A 22,171-nucleotide genomic window follows, 5' to 3' on the forward strand; every position below is an offset into this window, starting at 1 on the left:
TGGTCTGTGAGAATGTAGAATCTGTTTGGGTACAATACTTGTATCTATTATCTTATATTCTGAGGTAGGGGACAAGAAAACTTAACTGCAAAATTGCTAGTCTCTCCTAATTAATCCTTAAGTAAACATCCAAGTCCTCCATCCAGGCCCATAGGGTAGAATGAGCTGACAATAACCTGCCTGGAGATGGAGAATAACATCAACAGAGAGAAGATCATGCCCCAGGCATTGTACTAACTGTTTCCCTCCCACCAATCCTGCAAGATAAGTACTATTAAAATGAGAAAATAAGACTCAGTGAGCTTCAATAATATACCCAAGGGCAGTTGCATCCCTCGTATGTGGAAGTGTCGAGTAATGGATAAAATCACAGAATCAGAACCACACTTTCTGGGTTCAAATCCTGAATTCTATAACACACCACCTGTATGACCTTGGGCAAGTTCCTTTACCTCTCTGTGCTTCAGGTCGCCTCTGTAAGGAGAGAGGCTGTAAGGTTCAACTAAGTTAATACCTAAAGCACTTAGTACAGTGCCTGGCATATGAAAAGCCCTATGTAAGTATTAACTATTACTATTATTAGAATCCAGATTTGCCTGGATTTAAAGTCCTTGACCTTGATGAAAACCATGCCTCTCCACGCCTACCCCATATTCTTGCAAGTTAAAAAGGTGGCTGAAGAGGCCTGTGGCCTGAGCTGACCTGGCAGTGCTGCAGGATGTGGGCTCTCAGTCAGTCCCGACCTGGTACAGTGAGCACATTGGAGATGCCACCCTGCTCACACTCCAGACGTCTGTAACTTGAATTTTAAGTTTTCTTAGTAAAATGTATTATCTCTTTATCTGTATAATTGCCTGCTTGTCTCCATGGAATCATTCTGGAGAATTAACAGGGGTAAATAAATAAATCCCTGCTGTTTGTAACATTAGTACTGCTGTTTAGGGTTGATCATTTAAGTAGAAGCTCATTAACAATACAATACCTACAATTTGGAACACCTGCCACTGTGCAGGTGGCACAGAAACCTCTGTTTCATTTTTCTCCAAATACCTAGGTATTCTATAAATATCTAGGGTATCTCTCTTTATTGAAGGAATTCTCAACCTTGGTTATACATTGGAATCACATGAGGAGCTTAAAAACCATTGATGCCTGGGCTGTGCCCCCAGAGATTCTGACTCCATTTGTCCAGGGTGCAGTCTGGGCATCAGGAATCTCAAAGGCTCCCGACTTATGGATAGCCAAGTTTGAGAGCCAATGCTCAGTTGGTAGGCACATGACCTCTGGTCCTGCCTCAGTTTCAGCTGTTGGGGAGAATGGTTACCCATATTTTCAGGTTTCCTTAGAGGTCCCTCCATGACCAAGTGAATTTTCATTTTCTACATGCCCCATGATCCAAGTATTATGTCAGATCATCCCAACCCAAGCCTTCAGGGCAGGTCTCCTAAGTGGGCATGAAATAGTGAGTGTTAATTTTCTTATAAACTCAACGGAGATGAACCTGATAGTTACCCAAGTCTAGAGATGATCTGAAGGAAGAGGTTGAAGATAAACTTAGAAAAGAGTCTTAGTTCTGGTAATGAGTGTGGATTGTTTAAAAATTATATTCATATGTTCAATTCTGTTGCTCTTCTTGTTTATATTATATACTAGAATCTATACTTCAGTATAGATTCCTAGATAAATATGTAGCATAATTAAAATTTGTAATTTAACTGTAGTGTATTTCCTTTTTTTTTTTTTTTTTTTTTTTGGCTGTATAGGAAGATGAAGATCACAATGAAACCACAGAGCAAAAGAGCAAAAACAGAACATCTCATAAGAAGATTGGGCCAATGAGAATGAATTGAGCGTTGAATCATTTCCATTCCACATTTATAAAGCATCTACTAGGAAGCTGGCACTGTGCTAGGTACTCAGAATTCAAAAACATCCCTTGTGAGGCTGACCATCTAGTGAGGGAACAGATAATTTCACTATATTGTGGACAGTGCTCCAATAGAAGAGAAAAACACAGAAGGAGCCTTGAACTCAAAGGGGAGAATGGGGGTGGGGGCAGAGAAGCCTTCTGGTGAAGGTAATGCCTTACTAAATTTTAAAAGACAAGTGTTGGCCAAGTGAAGTGCAGTACTGGGGTTTAGGGCGTAGGGTCTCAATTATATTCCAGCTTCCCTCCAGGTTCTGAACCAATTGAGAAATTGACCTATGGGTCAACAGGGATCAAAATCTCAGCTTACTACTGTTATTTTTGCATTACTCTAAGAATGACCATGACTTTGCCAGAAGAGTAGGAAACAGTGATAGAAGGAATCCTGTGATTTTTCAGCTCCTTCTCACAATGTGGTTTCTAGTCACATTTCCTAGAATCTATGGTTATGTAAACATGGCAGTTACTTAAGTATGTTCAAAATTTTCCTTATCATTCACTGAGCAAAGCAACTTTATCACAGCCCTTAAAATACCCACGAGAACATATTTTTATTTCTCACAAATTATAACTGAAGAAAAAGAAATCTTCTTTGTTTTTATTTGAACTCATCCCAGAGTCAGCCCTAAACTATATAGTCTATTTTGCACACACTAACTTTTGGACACTCATTTTTTAAAAATATTTATTTATTTAGTTGCTTCGGGTCTTAGTTGCGGCATGTGGGCTCCTTAGTTGCGGCTCATCCGCTCCTTAGTTGTGGCATGCGAACTCTTAGTTGTTGCATGCATGTGGTATCTAGTTCCTGGATCAGGGATCGAACCTGGGCCCCCTGCATTGGGAGTGTGGAGTCTTACCCACTGGACCACTAGGGAAGTCCCTGGACACGCATTACTTATTATCAATCCTGGTCCTAAAAGCCAAATGGGAAAAATCAAGCCCAGCTTCTTGTACAGCCCAGAGGCCACACAATCATGTGACAAAATTTTAAGAACTACTATAAGGCCACCTCAACTGGAGTAGGTAAGATTAGGTGGGATGTTTAGCAATTATTTTTTGCCGCTCTTTTTCATCCTTCCTATACCTTTTTTTTTTTCTGCTCTATTTCCATCTTCCCTAAGTTAAATGTTTTTGTCTTCCTTTGATTCTAAAATTATAATAAAGATATATAAAATATAGTACCTCGATATTTGGAAACACTTCCTTTAATTTTTTTTAAATATAGCACTTAATTTTTGTAAAGATTCACTTTGATTCACTTAATTTACAAAATTTCTGCTAATTTAATTTCTTTTTTTTTTGCCTGCCTTGGGTCTTCATTGCTGTGTGCGGGCTTTTCTCTAGCTGCAGCGAGCGGGGACTATTCTTCCTTGCAGTGCATGGGCTTCTCATTGCGGTGGCTTCTCTTTGTTGTGCAGCACCGGCTCTAGGCGTGCAGGCTTCAGTAGTTGTGGCACAAGGGCTCAGTAGTTGTGGTTCGCGGGCTCTAGAGTGCAGGCTCAGTAGTTGTGGCGCACGGGCTTAGTTGCTCTGTGGCATGTGGGATCTTCCCAGACCAGGGCTCAAACCCATGTCCCTGCATTGGAAGGTGGATTCTTAACCACTGCGCCACCAGGGAAGTCCCTGCTAATTTAATTTCCAATTTTCATATTAACATTGCTCTATGACATGATGAAATAACAACTGCTGTGATCACTACATTTAAAGCTTCCTATTGTGAATTCAATAGTCTGGAATACATTCCCATACGTGGATTCACTTACAAATATAGTTTGGAAAAGACAACCAACAAGGACCTACTGTATAGCGCAAGGAACTATACTCAATATCTTGTAATAACCTATAATGGAAAAGAATCTCAGAAAGTATATATATATATATATATATATATATATATATAGTGAGTGTTAATTTTTATATATATATATATATATATATATATATATATATAAAACTGAATCACTTTGTGGTACACCTACAACTAACACAACACTGTCAATCAACTATACGTCAATAAAAAAAAATTTTTAAGTATATATATACATAGTTTTGAAATGCAATGAAAATGTTTCACTTGAAAACATGAGATACTGATAAGGTCTTTTCTTACCTAAGATAAACGTGTACATTTTGCAGCTCAAAAAAAAAATTAGAGTCACTTGGTCACCTGAAAATTAAACATGGCCTGAGGTGAATTTGCCTTTTTAAAAAATGCCTTTAAAATAGACATTATAATTAATCTAATTAAAGAAAGCTATGGTAACTTTTGTCAAAACTTGTAGATACTTTTTTAATGAATTTTTCACTTTTATCCAAGCTAATAAAAAACACATAGCTCACTGGTTACTTGAGTCCAGTCCTTGAGAGAGGAAGTTTTTATAAAGTAGTCCCAGGTTATTCTGGGAACCTGGTTAAGTTATTTCTGGCTTTTGATTAGGAATGGACAATGTTGAAGGGTCCAAAAGTCACTGATATTGTCAATAATAGGTGTTTGCTGTGGGTTGGTGAGGAACACAGAGCTCCAGTCCCTCCCCTGATTCCATCTTCACTCAGCTTAGATTGTGGCCTCATACGCAGCTCATCATCCACCCGACTCTCAGTCCATTAGAAGGCAGACATTAAAAATCAGTGACTCAGTGAGAAAGGAATGAGTGAGGAGCTGAAAACATAAATAGAATCCTATTATGCCTGCTCCTCTTTCAAATGTGCCTTTGGAGTGAGTGAGAGAGAGTGAGTAAGTGAATGAGAATGAGTTAAAAAAAATGTGCATTTGAGCAAAAGAATAAATCTCTACAGTATTGGATTATAACCCAAAGAATAAACTAAATGTCCATGTGTCCATACTGACATAAAAAATGATTGAATAAATAAATAAATAGAAGAGAAGGGAAAACATTTCTTACAGAATTCCAAATAATATATTTAGTTACTTCCTCCTCCAGGATATGGAGCTCAATTCTCCTTCCCGTAAGTGGGGGCTGGACTTAGTAACTCACTTCCAAAGAATAGAGCATGTAAAGAGAAAAATAGTAACTTTGCTGTGGAGAAACCTGTCTAGTTAAGACACCGCCTTAACTAGAGATCAATGTTGACATTATTAGTAACAAGTCAGGTTGATATCTATATACCTCCTGATTTGATACCTACACACAGAAGAATATATGTACTATGATCCCTTTCATTTATTTACACACTTGCCTCAGTTTAAGGATATGTATGTGTGGAAGTGTATTCAGGAATACATAGAAGAGTTTTGGGAGGAAATAGACCAAACTGTTAACAATGGTTACTTCAGGGGAGAAAAGAGCTATTGGAGGAAAGGGAGCAGATGAAGAGTACTTTTACTCTTCATTCTATTCATTTCTGTATTGTTTTAAAATTTTGCAACAATTGTTTTTGTAATTTTTACTAATTAAAAAAAATAGAAATGTTCTAAAACAGAGAGTGTGAGCTCTGGGGAGGAATTTGCAATTTTTCACTCCATAGCTCTTGTCTCCCCCCAAATATGAAGAAGTTAAAGCATATTTTGAAGACCTTTCCTGATTAGTCATTCTTTACTTTCACTTATTTTCAAAATACTTGACTCACACCAACATAATTTAATGCTACTCTTAAATTTGAATTTTCATTTCTCAAGTCCAAACTTTAATGTCTTTTCCACCAGGAATGTTAAGGCTTAGTTAGGTGGCAAGTGCCTATGTCTAAACTATTCCATAGGCCTCTTTTGGCAAATCCAGGATGAAGCACTGATATACATCAGACGTTGGAGTATCTAAGATCTAAATGACGTCACATGAAAGAAAACTGAAATATAAATGAAACATTGTTATATATGATTATATAACATCAAATTCTCTCGATGTTGAGACGGTAAAGTGTGAATTTACATTTCCCTCTGTTGTCATGTAGATAGAATCTTTGGCTATCTTTTTTCACAAAGCTGAATAAATGTTAATTAATTGAAGAATAATACTGCACTGAATGCAAGATAGTGGTATGTGGTAAGCGCTACTGGAAAAGATAGTCGCTCCCAGGGCCCTAGGAAGGAGTCTTAAGTCTTAATCTTTGCCCATCCCCAGCTAATGCAGGTGGCAAGTGTGTGAATAAGGGAAGGCAGCTCTTACAGACCAGGGGAGTTCCCTGGTGGGCAGTGGCGGCGCTTTCACTGCCATGGCCCAAGTTCAATCCCTGGTCAGGGAACTGAGATGTTCCTGTTCCACATAGCAAGCCGTGTGGTGTGGCCAAAACATGTATTACAGACCAAAGAATCACTAGAGTTAGAACATGAAACCTATGAGAATGACTATAAGAAGGGGAAAGAACGTTCTACTTCTTCATTGAATTCCCAAGATATCATCATTTTCATATGTGAAAATAAGTATTTATCTATATGAACCTCAGATGTCAGCGGTATCACCTTGCCTGTAACAATCAGACTGGCTAAAATATCACTCCAGATTCTGTGCAATATCCAACTATGTACCCAAGATGTCTGTGATTTCCCAGAGGGTTTATCTTCTCATAGTTACATACAGCTCCGAGCTTTGACTTCCTCTGAATTAACTGGTTCAGATTATGCATTGCTGCATCTGCACAAACCCCTGTCCCTGTTCTGAACCACGAAATTTAGCACCACTTTCTGATTTCTACATGGGAGGAAGACATTCCCACAAAGTCTTTGCGTTTTAATAGATTTTTCTTAAAGTTCTGGGAGATGAATGGGGTTTACATCACAATTCTACAGATAACTTAAAATCCAGAGTCAGAGGTCCATGCCATTCAAATGACCTTCTGCCATTATATTAAAATTGCCATTTCTCCTGCAGCCTACCTCCAGGCTTCACGCCTTCCCTCCCTCATTGTTCCTCCTCCCCTCACAATATGAGTATTCTAAAAGTATATAAGCTGACAGCCTCTGGAAAATATTTTTCATATTGCTTACTTTTTTATTAGTACAGATAATATTATAGCTTACAAAATGGATTTTCTAAGCTTTACTAGTTATGTTACAATCAGTAGATAATAGAAATTCTAAGAAATAGACAATAACTTTTTTCTTCTATCTACAACCTCTTTAATCTTTAAAATTTAACCCAATGGTTAATGTACTGTAAATAGTTCAACATCATCAGATTGTTTTTGTGTTTTGGATTTGCATGAAAGAACAATAACAATTAAATCCATTCCATTCATGATGTTTATGTTTAATGCTGTGAGAAGTTGCAATTTTATCAGCCCATTGAGCATTGAACCTCAATTTGAGTGTACAAACTATACTGTAAAACAAAATAAGAACCTTCTAAATGTGTTACTATGTACTATTAATGGCATGCTATTAAAATAACTTTGGGCACCACAGTAGATCTACTATGGAGGTTAGAGTTTACATTGTAAAATGTTTTATAAAAATGACTAATAATGAAATATAATTACATTTTCTTTGTCCTTTTTTATACAGAAGGTACACAGGAGGCATGGCATAGATCAACTTAGATCAAGGCCATACAATGTGTATAGTATAATGGATATTATGACAATATATCCATATAAATGGATATACATATAAATGACTGACTGGCTTTTGATAGGGTGATTGCCACAGAAATATCTAGCATTTTGTCAATAATGGTCAACATATAAAAGCTTGCACAGGGCTGCCCTGGTGGCGCAGTGGTTGAGAGTCCGCCTGCCGATGCAGGGGACACGGGTTTGTGCCCCGGTCCGGGAGGATCCCACATGCCGCGGACGGCTGGGCCCATGAGCCGTGGCCGCTGGGCCTGCGCGTCCGGAGCCTGTGCTCCGCAACGGAAGAGGCCACGGCGGTGAGAGGCCCGCATACCGCAAAAAAAAAAAAAAAAAGCTTGCACATTTTTCAGTGGAGGTTTGGGGTAATATAAATATGAATTCAGGAGTATAACTTGATAGTCTGATAGGTTTAGATTGGGGAGGAGAGTATATCCAGGCAGAGAACAGCATAACGAAATGCACAGACACATACTGAATCAAGAATCAAGAATTCAATAATTCAGAATTCCTGGACATTGGCAAATAATGCAATGTAATATTAGAGTTCTAGGGTAATCTGGCTTTATAGTGATAATGGTAAGGATAATTATAAAGAGATAACTATAAAGGCTGAAGCCTTGTAAATGTTAGGGAAGAGACACTGAAGTATGGTAAATGGAACTAGAGTGATTCACTTAGGAGTCATTGGTTTGTTTCTAATTTGACCAGATTGGACATCAGTGGAGCTGTTATTCTTGAGAATAAAAGAGACCTGATTCCTCCCATGACTAGCATCAAAACACAGGGACTGCAGCTATTACAAAGACAACTAGGCATCTTAGTAGGAAGGCATGAGGTGATGAGCACATAGCCTTCTTCACTTCCCTACTCTACCCTTTGCTCTCCCCATCAAAAGTGGGATTCGCGTACTCTGCATAATCCGCTGCCAAACTCCTACACTAAACATCAACTCAATCCAATCGAGCAAGAACACATCTATTTTAGATGTGGTACATTAAGAAAATGAACGTGTTTTTAAGCATGGCATACTGTTCCTAACTGCATATAATAAATGCTGATAAGTTTAGTAACAAATTGAGAATTTTTGTGTTTCATTCAGTTACATGAGCAGTGTTTCCTTTTCAGTGATACAAGAAAATATCATTTCTTTCTTTTTTTTTATTTATTTAGTTAGTTATTTTTGGCTGCGCTGGGTCTTTGTTGCTGCACACGGGCTTCCTTTTTTCTAGTTGCGGCGAGCGGGGGCTACTCTTCCTTGCAGTGCACAGGCCTCTCATTGCAGTGGCTTCTCTTGTTGCGGAGCACGGGCTCTACGCGCACAGGCTTCATTAGTTGTAGCATATGGGCTCAGTAGTTGTGGCTCACGGACTGTAGAGCACAGGCTCAGTAGTTGTGGCGCACTGGCTTAGTTGCTCTGCGGCATGAGGGATCTTCCTGGACCAGGGCTCGAACCCGTATCCCCTACATTGGCAGGCAGATTCTTAATCACTGCACCACCAGGGAAGCCCGAAAACATCATTGCTTAATGCACTCTCTATGACGTTTAGGAACACATCCTATAGAACATCTTGTACATAAATCATAAAGTTTCACTTTATTTTGCATAAGCTTGAAATCCAAAATGGATTCCATAACTTCTTTATAGTAAGAAAATCTTTGCTCAACAAAAGAACAAAGGATTCCATAAATTCAACATTTCAGTATACAGTTAAATATCTTAAAATAAAATGTTTTAGGGCTTCCCTGGTGGCTCAGTGGTTGAGAGTCCGCTTGCCGATGCAGGGGATGCAGGTTCGTGCCCCGGTCCGGGAAGATCCCACATGCCGCAGAGCGGCTGGGCCCGTGAGCCATGGCCGCTGAGCCTGCGCGTCCGGAGCCTGTGCTCCGCAATGGGAGAGGCCACAACAGTGAGAGGCCCGCGTACCGCAAAAAAAAAAAAAAAAAGTTTTATAGTAACATTAAAACCCTCTCATAGCTCTTCTATGTTTTAAAATGGATTGTAATAAACACTGCTCAGGAACTTGTGACATGTATCTAATGACTATCTTCACACAGAAGTTAAGGAATAGATCAAAGTTAAGGAATAGATCAAACACTTGGAATAGAACAAATATAATTACTTCTCTCCTTAAAGGCTTTTTGCTTAATATCAGTTTTCTAGTAGTTGTACTTATAAAGTTGTTTCTAAGTGCAATAATTTTGCTTTAAGATAGGAATGTATTTCAATAACATTGATTGCCACCTAACTGAACAAAGAGTAAAATATTTGCACTGAAGCATATTTTTATGTTTTGTAAAATCTAGATTTTAGAGTTTTTTAAATCTTAAGGTTATAAAATATATTTTGGCTTACTGAATGTCTTCCTAGTACGTTGTATCTTTACAGCGGAAAAGACAATATCTTGGGGCATCCAAAATATTGTAGACACTCAATGAAGGGTAAAAGCTGACACCTTAGAGGAAAAATTCTTGTTATTACCCATGAACTCTCAACATTAATAAAGGTGATCATTTTAAAAGGAGATGGGTGGAATAGGGAGAAGAAATGACTCAGTGACATAAGGATAACAACTAGTTTTTTATTCTTGTTTTGACTCTACTGTGCTTCTTTGCTACCTAGACTGTGCACTCTTTCACTGGACTCTAATGTTGTTATACCTTTCCCCCCTCAAGGCCTTAACTTTGCTTTTAGGATAAAATAAATAGGTGCTCTTGAAAGGAATGTGCAGGCAAAAGTAGTTCAACAAATGGTGCTAGATACTACCCAAGGCAATCTACAGATTCAAGGCAATCTCTATAAAAATATCAGTGGCATTTTACAGAACTAGAACAAATAATTTTAAAATTTGTATGGAAACATGAAAGACCCTGTATAGCCAAAACAATCTTGAGAAAGAACAACAGAGCTGGAGGAATGATGCTCCCTGGCTTCAGACTATACTACAAAGCTACAGTTATCAAAACAGTATGGTAGTGTCACAAAAACAGACATGTAGATCAATGGAACAGAATAGAGAGCCCAGAACTAAACCCACACTATGGTCAATTAATCTGTGACAAAGGAAGCAAGAATATACAATAGAGATAGGGCAGTCTCTTCAATAAGTAGCACTGGGAAAACTGGACAGCTGCATGTAAAAGAATAAAGTTAGGGGGCGGAGTCAAGATGGTGGACTAAGAGGATGCAGAATTCGCATCTCTGTACAACTAGGGCACCAAACAGGCACCAGTGGGGGACCATGGACACCTGAGGGGAAGGGAGGAACCCCCAGCGACCGGGTAGGATATGGGGCATGGGGGGGAGTGAGGGGAGAGGAGAAGTGGAGGCGGGACAGGACTGGTGCCCCTGAGGGGTGGCTGGGGGAAGGGAAGGGATCCCACCCCTGAAGGGGGAAATTGGGGGACCATCAGGAGGGCAGAGGATCAAAAGGGAGTGTGGCCAGGTTTCCCCTGCCCACTTGGGCCCCCAGGAGCCTGCTGAGATCCCAGGCCTGATCCTCTGCCCACTGAGGCCCCTTCCAGCCACACGGGTCCTAAGGGAGTAGGAGGGAGGGAAGGGGGAGCAAAAGTAAAGGTCACACCTACAGGACCGGCACCCCTGAGGGGTGGCTGGGGGAGGGGAGGAGTTCCTACACCCAGCGGGACCCACCCACTGTTAGGGGTCCAGCAGCAAACAGGGAGTCCCTGGGTGGGGGCAGAGGAATGGAAAGGAATGCAGCCAGTGCTTTCCCTGTCCACTTAGGCACTGGGGAGCCTGTTGGGCTCCTGGGCCTAATCCTCTGCCCTTGGAGCCACCCTCCTACCATGCAGAGCCCAAGCCCCGCCTCTACACCTCCATCCAAGGCCCAACCTCTACACTTAAAGACCCCATCTGAGACCCCCTCCAACTGCACTGGGCCTAAAACCCCCACACACACACCCTCACCCAGGGCCTTACCTCCAAACTCCAGAACTCCACACTCTGGAGGCCCCCCTTGGACGTGCTGCCTCTCCCCTTCCATGCAGATCCTAAGCAGAGGCTCCACCCCACCCTAAACCCCACCCCTAAGTTCCACCCCTGCCTAAACTCTGCCCCCCATAGCCAAGGGTTTTTGTTTTTTTCTTCTTTTAGGGTGGGGATCTGTTTTACCTTGTTGTTGTTGATTCATTTATATTTTTATTTTTTCTAATAAATCTTTTATTTTTCTAATTTTATTTTATTCTTTATACTTTGTTATTGTTCTGCTCCTTTTGGCCTGTTCCCCCCCCCTTTTTTTTTTCTTTTCTTTTTTCTGTTGTGGTTTTGTTTTACCTTGTTGCAGTTGTTTCAATTATATTTTTATTTTTCCTAATATAATTTTTATCTTTCTAATATTTTTTTTCTTTGTTATTGTACAGCTCATTTTTTTTCTTTTTTTGCTGTGCCACGCAGCTTGCGGGATCTTGGTTCCCAGGCCAGAGGCTGGGCCCAAGCTCCGGTGGTGGGAGCACTGAGTGCAAATCACTGGACTAACAGAGAACCTCGGACCCCAGGGAATATTGAAGAGAGGCCTCCCAGAGGTCCTTATCTCATCACCAAGACTCAGCTCTACCCAACTGCCTGTAAGTTCCAGTGCTGGACGCCTCAAGCCAAACAACCAGTAAGACAGGAATACAGCCCCCACCCATCCAAAAAAAAAAAAAATGAAATGACAAAAAAATATGTTACAGATGAAGAAGCAAGGTAAAAACCTACAAGACCAAATAAATGAAGATGAAATAGGCAACCTACCTGAAAAAGAATTCAGAGTAAGGATAGTAAAGATGATCCAAAATCTCAGAAACAGAGCTTAACTGAAGATGGCGGAAGAGTAAGACGAGGAGATCACCTTCCTCCCCACAAATACATCAGAAATACATCTACATGTGGAACAACTTCTACAGAACACCAACTGAACGCTGGCAGAAGACCTCAGACTTCCCAAAAGATATATATATTTTTTTCCCTTTTCTCTTTTTGTGAGTGTGTATGTGTATGCTTCTTTCTGTGACTTTGTCTGTATAGCTTTGCTTTTACCATTTGTCCTAGGGTTCTGTCTGTATGGTTTTTTCTTTCTTTTTATTACTTTTAAATTTTTAATTATTTATTTATTTTTTTATTTTAATAACTTTATTTTATTTCATTTCATTTTTTTCTTTCTTTCATTCTTTTTTTCTCCCTTTTCTTCTGAGCTGTGTAGCTGACAGGGTCTTGGTGCTCCAGCCGGGTGTCAGGGCTGTGCCTCTGAGGTGGGAGAGCCGAGTTCAGGACATTGGTCCACCAGACACCTCCCAGCTCCACGTAATATCAAGCAGCGAAAGATCTCCCAGAGATCTCCATCTCAATGCTAAGACCCAGCTCCACTCAACGACCAGCAAGCTACAGTGCTGGAGACCCTATGCCAAACAACTAGCAAGACAGGAACACAACCCCACCCATCAGCAGAGAGGCTGACTAAAATCATAATAAGGTCACAGGCACCCCAAAACACACCACCAGACACAGTCCTGTCCACCAGAAAGACAGGATCCAGCCTAAGGATCCACCAGAACACAGGCACCTGTCCCATCCACCAGGAAGCCTACACCACCCACTGAACCAGCCTTAGCCACTGGGGGCAGACACCAAAAACACTGGGAACTACGAACCTGCAGCCTGCGAAAAGGAGACCCCAAACACAATAAGTTAAGCAAAGTGAGAAGACAGAGAAACACACAGCACATGAAGGAGGAAGGTAAAAACACATCAGACCAAACAAATGAAGAGGAAATAGGCAGTCTACCTGAAAAAGAATTCAGAGTAATGATAGTAAAGATGATCCAAAATCTTGGAAATAGTATGGAGAAAATACAAGAAACGTTTAACAAGGATTTAGAAAAACTAAAGGGCAAACAAGCAGTGATGAACAACACAATAACTGAAATTAAAAATACTCTAGAAGGAATCAATAGCAGAATAACTGAGGCAGAAGAACGGATAAGTGAGCTGGAAGATAAAATGGTGGAAATAACTGCTGGGGAGCAGAATAAAGAAAAAAGAATGAAAAGAATTGAGGACAATCTCAGAGACATCAGAGACAACACTAAACACACAAGCATTCAAAGTATAGGGGTCCCAGAAGACGAACAGAAAAAGAAAGGGTCTGAGGGCTTCCCTGGTGGCGCAGTGGTTGAGAATCTGCCTGCCAATGCAGGGGACACGGGTTCGAGCCCTGGTCTGGGAAGATCCCACATGCCACGGAGCAACTAGGCCCGTGAGCCACAACAAATAAGCCTGCACGTCTGGAGCCTATGCTCCCCAACAAGAGAGGCCGCGATAGTGAGAGGCCTGCGCACCGCGATGAAGAGTGGCCCCTGCTCACTGCAACTAGAGAAAGCCCTCACACAGAAATGAAGACCCAACACGGCCAAAAATAAATAAAATTTTTAAAAAAAGAAAGGGTCTGAGAAAATATTTGAAGAGATTATAGTTGAAAACTTCCCTAACATGAGAAAGGAAATAGTCAATCAAATACAGGAAGAGCAGAGAGCCCCATACAGGATAAACCCAAAGAGAAACATGCTGAGACACATATTAATCAAACTATCAAAAATTCAATACAGGGCTTCCCTGGTGGTGCAGTGGTTGAGAGTCCGCCTGCCGATGCAGGGGACACGGGTTCGTGCCCCAGTCTGGGAAGATCCTACATGCCACGGAGCAGCTAGGCCCGTGAGCCATGGCCACTAAGCCTGCATGTCTGGAGCCTATGCTCTGCAACGGGAGAGGCCACAACAGTGAGAGGCCCGTGTAGGGCAAAAAAAAAAAAAAAAAAATTCAATACAAAGAAAAAATATTAAAAGCAGCAAGGGAAAACCAACAAATAACATACAAGGAAATCTCCATAAGGTTAACAGCTGATCTTTCAGCAGAAACTCTGCAAGCCAGAAGGGAGTGGCAGGACATATTTAAAGTGATGAAAGGGGAAAACCTACAACCAAGATTACTCTACCCAGCAAGGATCCCATTCAGATTTGACAGAGAAATCAAAAGCTTTACAGACAAGAAAAAGCTATGAGAATTCAGCACCACCAAACCAGCTTTACAATGAAGCTAAAGGAACTTCTGTAAGCAGGAAACACAAGAGAAGAAAAAGACCCACAAACAAACCCAAATCAATTAAGAAAATCGTAATAGGAACGTACATATTGATAATCACCTTGAATGTAAATGGATTAAATGCTCCAACTAAAAGACACAGACTGGCTGAATGGATACAAAAACAAGACCCTTATATATGCTGTCTGCAGGAAACCCACTTCAGACCTAGGGACACATACAGACTGAAAGTGAGGGGATGGAAAAAGATATTCCTTGAAAATGGAAATCACAAGAAAGCTGGAGTAGCAATACTCATATCAGATAAAATCGACTTTAAAATAAACACTGTTACAAGAGATAAGAAAGGACACTACAAAATGATCAAGGGATCAATCCAAAAAGAAAACATGGCAATTATAAATGTTTATGCACCCAACATAGGAGAACCTCAATACATAAGGCAAATGCTAACAGCCATAAAAGGAGAAATCGACACACAATAATAGTAACACAGTAGTAACACAATAATAGTGGGGCACTTTCACACCCCACTTACACCAATACACAGATCATCCAGACAGAAAATAAATAAGGAAACACAAGCTTTAAATGACACAATAGACCAAATAGACTTAATTGACATTTTTGAACATTCCACCCGAAAGTGGAAGCATACAATTTCTTCTCAAGTGCACAGGGGACGTTCTCCAAAACAGATCACATCTTGTGTCACAAACCAAGCCTTGGAAAATTTAAGAAAATTGAAATCGTATCAAGCATCTTCTGCAACCACAATGCCATGAGATTAGAAATCAATCGCAGGAAAAAAAGTAGTAAAAAACACAAATACATGGAGGCTAAACAGTACACTGCTAAATAATCAAGAGATCACTGAAGAAATCAAGAAAAAATTTAAAAACACCTAGAAACAAATGACAATGAAAATACAATGTTCCAAATCCTATGTGATGCAGTAAAAGCAGTTCATAGCAATTCAAGCTCACCTCAAGAAACAAGAAAAATCACAAATAAACAATCTAAACTTACACCTAAAGCAACCAGAAAAAGAACAAAGAAAACCCAAAGTTAGTAGAAGGAAAGAAATCATAAAGTTCAGAGCAGAGATAAATGAAACAGAAATGAAGAAAACAATAGCAAAGATCAATAAAACTAAAAGTTGGTTCTTTGAGAAGATAAACAAAATTGATAAACCTTTAGCCAGACTCATCAACAAAAAAAGGGAGAGGACTCAAATCAATAAAATTAGAAATGAAAAAGGAGAGATTACAACTGACATCGCAGAAATACAAAAGGTCATAAGAAACTACTTCAAGCAACTATATGCCAATAAAATGGACAACCTCGAAGAAATGGACAAATACTTGGAAAAGTACAACTTTCCAAGACTGAACCTGGAGGAATCAGAAAATATAAACAGATCAATCACAAGTAATGAAACTGAAACTGTAATTAAAAATCTTCCAACAAACAAAAGTCCAGGACCAGATGGCTTCACAGGCAAACTCTATCAAATATTTAGAGAAGAGTTAACACCTATCCTTCTCAAACTCTTGCAAAAGCTTGCAGAGGGAGGAACACTCCCAAGCATTTTCTACGAGGCCACTATCACCGTGATACCAAAACCAGACAAAGATACTACAAAAAAAGAAAATTATAGACCAATAGCACTGATGAACATTGATGCAAAAATCCTCAACAAAATACTAGCAAACAGAATCCAACAACACATTAAAAGGATCATACACCATGATCAAGTGGGATTTATCCCAGGGATGCAAGAATGCTTCAATATATGCAAAACAATCAATGTGATACATGATATTTACAAATTAAAGAATAAAAACCATACGATCATCTCAATAGATGCAGAAAAATCTTTTGACAAAATTCAACACCCATTTATGATAAAAACTCTCCAGAAAGTGGGCACAGAGGGAACCTACCTGAACATAATAAAAGCCATATACGACAAACTCACAGCAAGCCTCATTCTCAATGGTGAAAAACTGAAAGAATTTCCTCTCCTCTAAGATCAAGAACAAGCCAAGGATGTCCACTCTCACCACTATTATTCAACATAGTTTTGGAAGTCCTAGCCACAGCAATCAGAGAATAAAAAGAAAGAAAAGGAATACAAACTGGAAAAGAAGAAGTAAAACTGTCACTGTTTGACAATGACATGATACTATACATAGAAAATCCTAAAGATGCCACCAGAAAACTACTAGAACTAATCAATGAATTTGGTAAGGTTGCAGGATACAAAATTAATGCACAGAAATCTGTTGCATTCCTATACACTAACAACGAAAAATCAGAAAGAGAAATTAAGGAAACACTCCCATTTAGCATCGCAACAACAACAACAAAAAATACCTAGGAATAAACCTACCTAAGGAGGTGAAAACTTGTACTCAGAAAACTATAAAACAGTGATGAAAGAGACATACCATGCTCCTGGATTGGAAGAATCAATATTGTGAAAATGACTATACTACCCAAAGCAATCTACAGGTTCAATGCAATCCCTATCAAATTACCAATGGCATTTTTCACAGAACTAGGACAAGAAATTTTACAATTTGTTTGGAAACACAAAAGACCCCGAATAGCCAAAGCAATCTTAAGAAAGAAAAATGGAGCTGGAGGAATCAGGCTCCCTGACTTCAGCCTATACTACAAAGCTACAGTAATCAAGACAGTATGGTACTGGCACAAAAACAGAAATATAGATCAATGGAACAGGATAGAAAGCCCAGAAATAAACCCACACACATATGGTCACCTTACCTTTGACAAAGGAGGCAAGAATATACAATGGAGAAAAGGCAGCCTCTTCAACAAGTGGTGCTGGGGAAAATGGATAGATACATCTAAAAGAATGAGATTAGAACACACCCTAACACCATACACAAAAATAAACTCAAAATGGATTAAAGACGTAAATGTAAGGCCAGACACTCTAAAACTCTTAGGGGAAAACATAGGCAGAACACTCTTTGACATAAATCACAGCAAGATCTTTTTTGACCCACCTCCTAGAGTAATGGAAATAAAAACAAAAATAAACAAATGGGACCTAATGAAACTTAAAAGCTTTTGCACAGCAAAGGAAACCATAAACAAGACAAAAAGACAACCCTCAGAATGGGAGAAAATATTTTCAAACGAAGCAACTGACAAAGGATTAATCTCCATAATACACAAGCAGCTCATGCAGCTCAATATCACAAAAACAAACAACCTCATCCAAAAATGGGTGGAAGACCTAAATAGACATTTCTCTAAAGAAGACATACAGATGGCCAACAAATACATGAAAAGATTCTCAACATCACTAATCACTAGAGAAATGCAAATCAAAAGCACAATGAGGTATCACCTCACACCAGTCAGAATAGCTATCATCAAAAAATCTACAAACAATAAATGTTGGAGAGGGTGTAGAGAAAAGGGAACACTCCTGCACTGTTGGTGGGAATGTAAATTGATACAGCCACTATGGAGAACAGTATGGAGGTTCCTTAAAAAACTAAAAATAGAACTACCATATGAACCAGCAATCCCACTACTGGGGATATACCCTGAGAAAACCATAATTCAAACAGAGACATGTACCCCGATATTCACTGCAACACTATTTCCAACAGCCAGGACATGGAAGCAACCTAAATGTCCATCAACAGATGAATGGATAAAGATGTTGCACATATATACAATGGAATATTACTCAACCATAAAAAGGAACAAAATTGAGTTATCTGTAGTGAGGACCTAGAGTCTGTCATACAGAGTGAAGTAAGTGAGAAAAAGAAGAACAAATGCTGTATGCTAACATATATATAGGGAATTTTAAAAAGTGGTACTGATGAACCTAGTGGCAGGGCAGGAATAAAGATGCAGATGTAGAGAACGGACTGGAGGGCACAGCGCGGGAAGGGGAAGCTGGGATGAAGTGAGAGAGCAGCATTGACATATATACACTATCAAGTGTAAAATGGATGGCTAGTGGGAAGCTGCTGCATAGCACAAGGGGATCAACTCGATGCTTTGTGATGACCTAGAGGGGTAGGATAGGGAGGGTGGGAGGGAGGCTCAAGAGGGAGGGGATATCGGTATATATGTATACATACAGCTGATTCACTTTGTTGTACAGCAGAAACTAACACAAAATTGTAAAGCACTTATACTCCAATAAAGATGTGAGAAAACAAATTAATTAAATTAAATTACCTATATCAAGTAAAAAAAAAAGAATGAAATTAGAACATTCTCTAACATCATACACAAAAATAAACTCAAAATGGATTACAGACCTAAATGTAAGACCAGAAACCATAAAACTCCTAGAGGAAAACAGGCAGAACACTCTGACATAAATCATAGAAATAGTTTTGTCTCCTAAAGCAAAAATAAACAAATGGGACCTAATTAGACTTAAAAGCTTGTGCAGAGCAAAGGAAACCATCTCAAAAACAAAAAGACAACCTACTGAATGGGAGAAAATATTTGCAAATGATATGACCAATAAGGGGTTACTATCCAAAATATATAAACAGCTCATACATCTCAACATCAAAAAACAAACAACCTGATTAAAAAATAGAAGACATAAATAGACATTTTTCCAAAGAGGAAATGCAGATGGCCAACAGGCACATGAAAAGATGCTCAACATCACTAATCATCAGGGAAATGCAAATCAAAACCACAATATCACCTCATACCTGTCAGGATGGCCATCATCAAAAAGAACACAAATAACAAATGTTGGTGAGGATGTGGAGAAAAGGGAACCCTTGTACACTGTCGGTGAGAATGTACATTAGCGCAGCCACTGGAGAAAATAGTATGGAGGTTTCTCAAAAAACTAAAAATAGAACTACCATATGACCCAGCAATTCCACTCCTGAGTATCTAACCAAAAAACCCCACAAAAACACTAATATGAAAAGATACATTCGCCCCAATATTCATAGCAGCATTATTTACAATTGCCAAGATATGGAAGCAACCTGAGTGTCTGTCAACAGATGAATGGATAAAGATGATGTGGTAGAGACTTCCCCGGTGGTCCAGTGGTTAAGACTCCATGCTCCCAATATAGGGGGACCAGCTTCGATCCCTGGTCAGGGGACTAGATCCCACATGTATACCACAACTAAGAGTTCCCATGCCACAACTAAAGATCCTGCACATGGCAATGAAGATCCTGCATGCCGCAACTAAGACCCAGTGCAGCCAAATATATATATATATATATATATATGATGTGGTGTATATATATATACAATTGAATACTAGTCAGCCATAAAAAAGAATGAAATTTTGCCATTTGCAGCAACATGGATAGACTTCAGACAAAGAAAGACAAACACTGTATGATATCACTTATATGCAGAATCTAAAAAGTACAACAAACTAGTGAATACAACAAAAAAGAAGCAGGCTCACAGATATAGAGAACAAACTAGTGGTTAACAGTGGGGAGACGGAAGGGGGGAAGGGCAATATAGAGGTGGAGGATTAAGAGGTACAAACTATTATGTATAAAATAAGCTAAAAGGATATATTGTATAACATAGGGAATATAGCCAATATTTTTATAATAACTATAAATGGAGTATAACCTTTAAAAATTGTGAATCACTATATTATACACCCGTAACTTATATATTGGGTTGGCCAAAAGGTTCTTTCGGTTTTTTCCATAAGATGGCTCTAGTAGCACTTAGTTGTCTTTAACTTCATTCGAAACAATTTTGTTAGATTGTGACAGCTGTCATATCAGCATGCATTTAAAAAAAGACTTATCAAAATTGATGAATTTTTGTGTAGCCATTTTAATATGGAAGATGGAGGGGGAAAAGCAACGTTTCTGGCATATTATGCTTTATTATTTCAAGAAAGGTAAAAACGCAACTGAAACGCAAAAAAAATTTTGTGCAGTGTATGGAGAAGGTGCTGCGACTGATCAAACATGTCAAAAGTGGTTTGCGAAGTTTCATGCTGGAGATTTCTTGCTGGACAATGCTCCACGGTCGGTAGACCAGCTGAAGTTGACAGCGATCAAATCGAGACATTAACTGAGAACAAGCAATGTTATACCAGGCGGGAGATAGCCGACCTACTCAAAATATCCAAATCAAGTGTTGAAAATCATTTGTACCAGCTTAGCTATGTTAATCGCTTTGATGTTTGGGTTCCACATAAATTAAGCAAAAAAAAAACCTTCTTGACCGTATTTACGCATGCGATTCTCTACTTAAATGTGAAGAAAATGTTCCGTTTTTAAAACAAATTGTGATGGGCGATGAAAAGTGGATACTGTACAATAATGTGGAATAGAAGAGATCGTGGGGCAAGCGAAATGAACCACCACCAACCACACCTAAGGCCAGTCTTCATCCAAAGAAGGTGAGGTTATGTATATGGTGAGATTGGAAGGGAGTCCTCTATTATGAGCTCCTTCCTGAAAACCGAATGATTAATTCCAACAAGTACTGCTCCCAACTAGACCAACTGAAAGCAGCACTCGATGAAAAGCATCCAGAATTAGTCAACAGAAAACACATAATCATCCATCAGGGTAACGCAAGACTGCATGTTTCTTTGATGACCAGGCAAAAACTGTTACAGCTTGGCTGGGAAGTTCTGATTCATCCACCGTATTCACGAGACATTACACCTTTGGGTTTCCATTTATTTCAGTCTTCACAAAATTTTCTTAATGGAAAAAATTTCAGTTCCCTGGAAGACTGTAAAAGGCACCTGGAAGAGTTCTTTGCTCAAAAAGATAAAAAGTTGCCTGAAAAATGGCAGAAGGTAGTGGAACAAAACAGTGAATACGTTGTTCAATAAAATTCTTGGTGAAAATGAAAAATGTGTCTTTTATTTTTACTTAAAAGGCACTTTTTGGCCAACCCAATAATATTGTATATCAACTATACTTCAACAAAAAAAAGTGGTGCTAGAACAACTGAATATTCATATAGAAAATAAAGGAATCTCATGAGGGACAAAAATGAACCTCTACCTTTCCTCATATCATACATTAAACTTAACCTGAAACAGATCATATACATAAATGAAAATCTAAAACTGTTAAGACTTCTAGAAGAAAACTGTTGTGATCTCGGGTTGAGAAAGATTTCTCAGTACACAGAAAATATTAAATAGAAAAGAAAAAATGATCAATTAAACTTCATTAACATTAAGAACTAAACACTTCTGCTCTTTGGAAGAAAAAAGTTAAGAAATGGAAAGGCAAGCCAGAGACTGAGAGAAGATATTCTCAATACACATATCTAACAAAGGACTTTGCTCTTACAAAACTCAATAATACGAAACCAAACAACCTGTTAAAAAATGTGAAATGACATAAACAGACAATTTACAACAAGGATTTACAAATGTTCAATCAGCACACGAAAAGATGATTAATACCATTAGTCATCAGGGAAATACATGTTAAAACCACAATGAGGTACCACTATATACCCAATGGAATGGCAAAATTGAACAGATTGACAAATAATGGAGATACATTGTTGGTGGGAATGTAAAATGGTACAACTGTTATGGAAAACAGATGGCAGTTAAAAATACACCTACAGGGCTTC

General features: G+C 39.0%; 1 long non-coding RNA gene across 1 annotated transcript; it reads right to left on the reverse strand.

Annotated features, from left to right (window-relative positions):
• Window positions 1-11,576: 11,576 nt before the first annotated feature.
• LOC125965003 (uncharacterized) lies at window positions 11,577-13,285 on the reverse strand. The gene is made up of 2 exons (XR_007478420.1): window positions 13,234-13,285; window positions 11,577-12,203 (listed from the first exon to the last, which is right to left on the reverse strand). It is a non-coding gene; the product is annotated as an uncharacterized LOC125965003 (long non-coding RNA).
• Between the last annotated feature and the right edge of the window lie 8,886 nt (window positions 13,286-22,171).

The sequence above is a fragment of the Orcinus orca genome, chromosome 7, assembly GCF_937001465.1.
Source record: "Orcinus orca chromosome 7, mOrcOrc1.1, whole genome shotgun sequence".
In the NCBI taxonomy this organism is placed as follows: Eukaryota; Metazoa; Chordata; class Mammalia; order Artiodactyla; family Delphinidae; genus Orcinus; species Orcinus orca.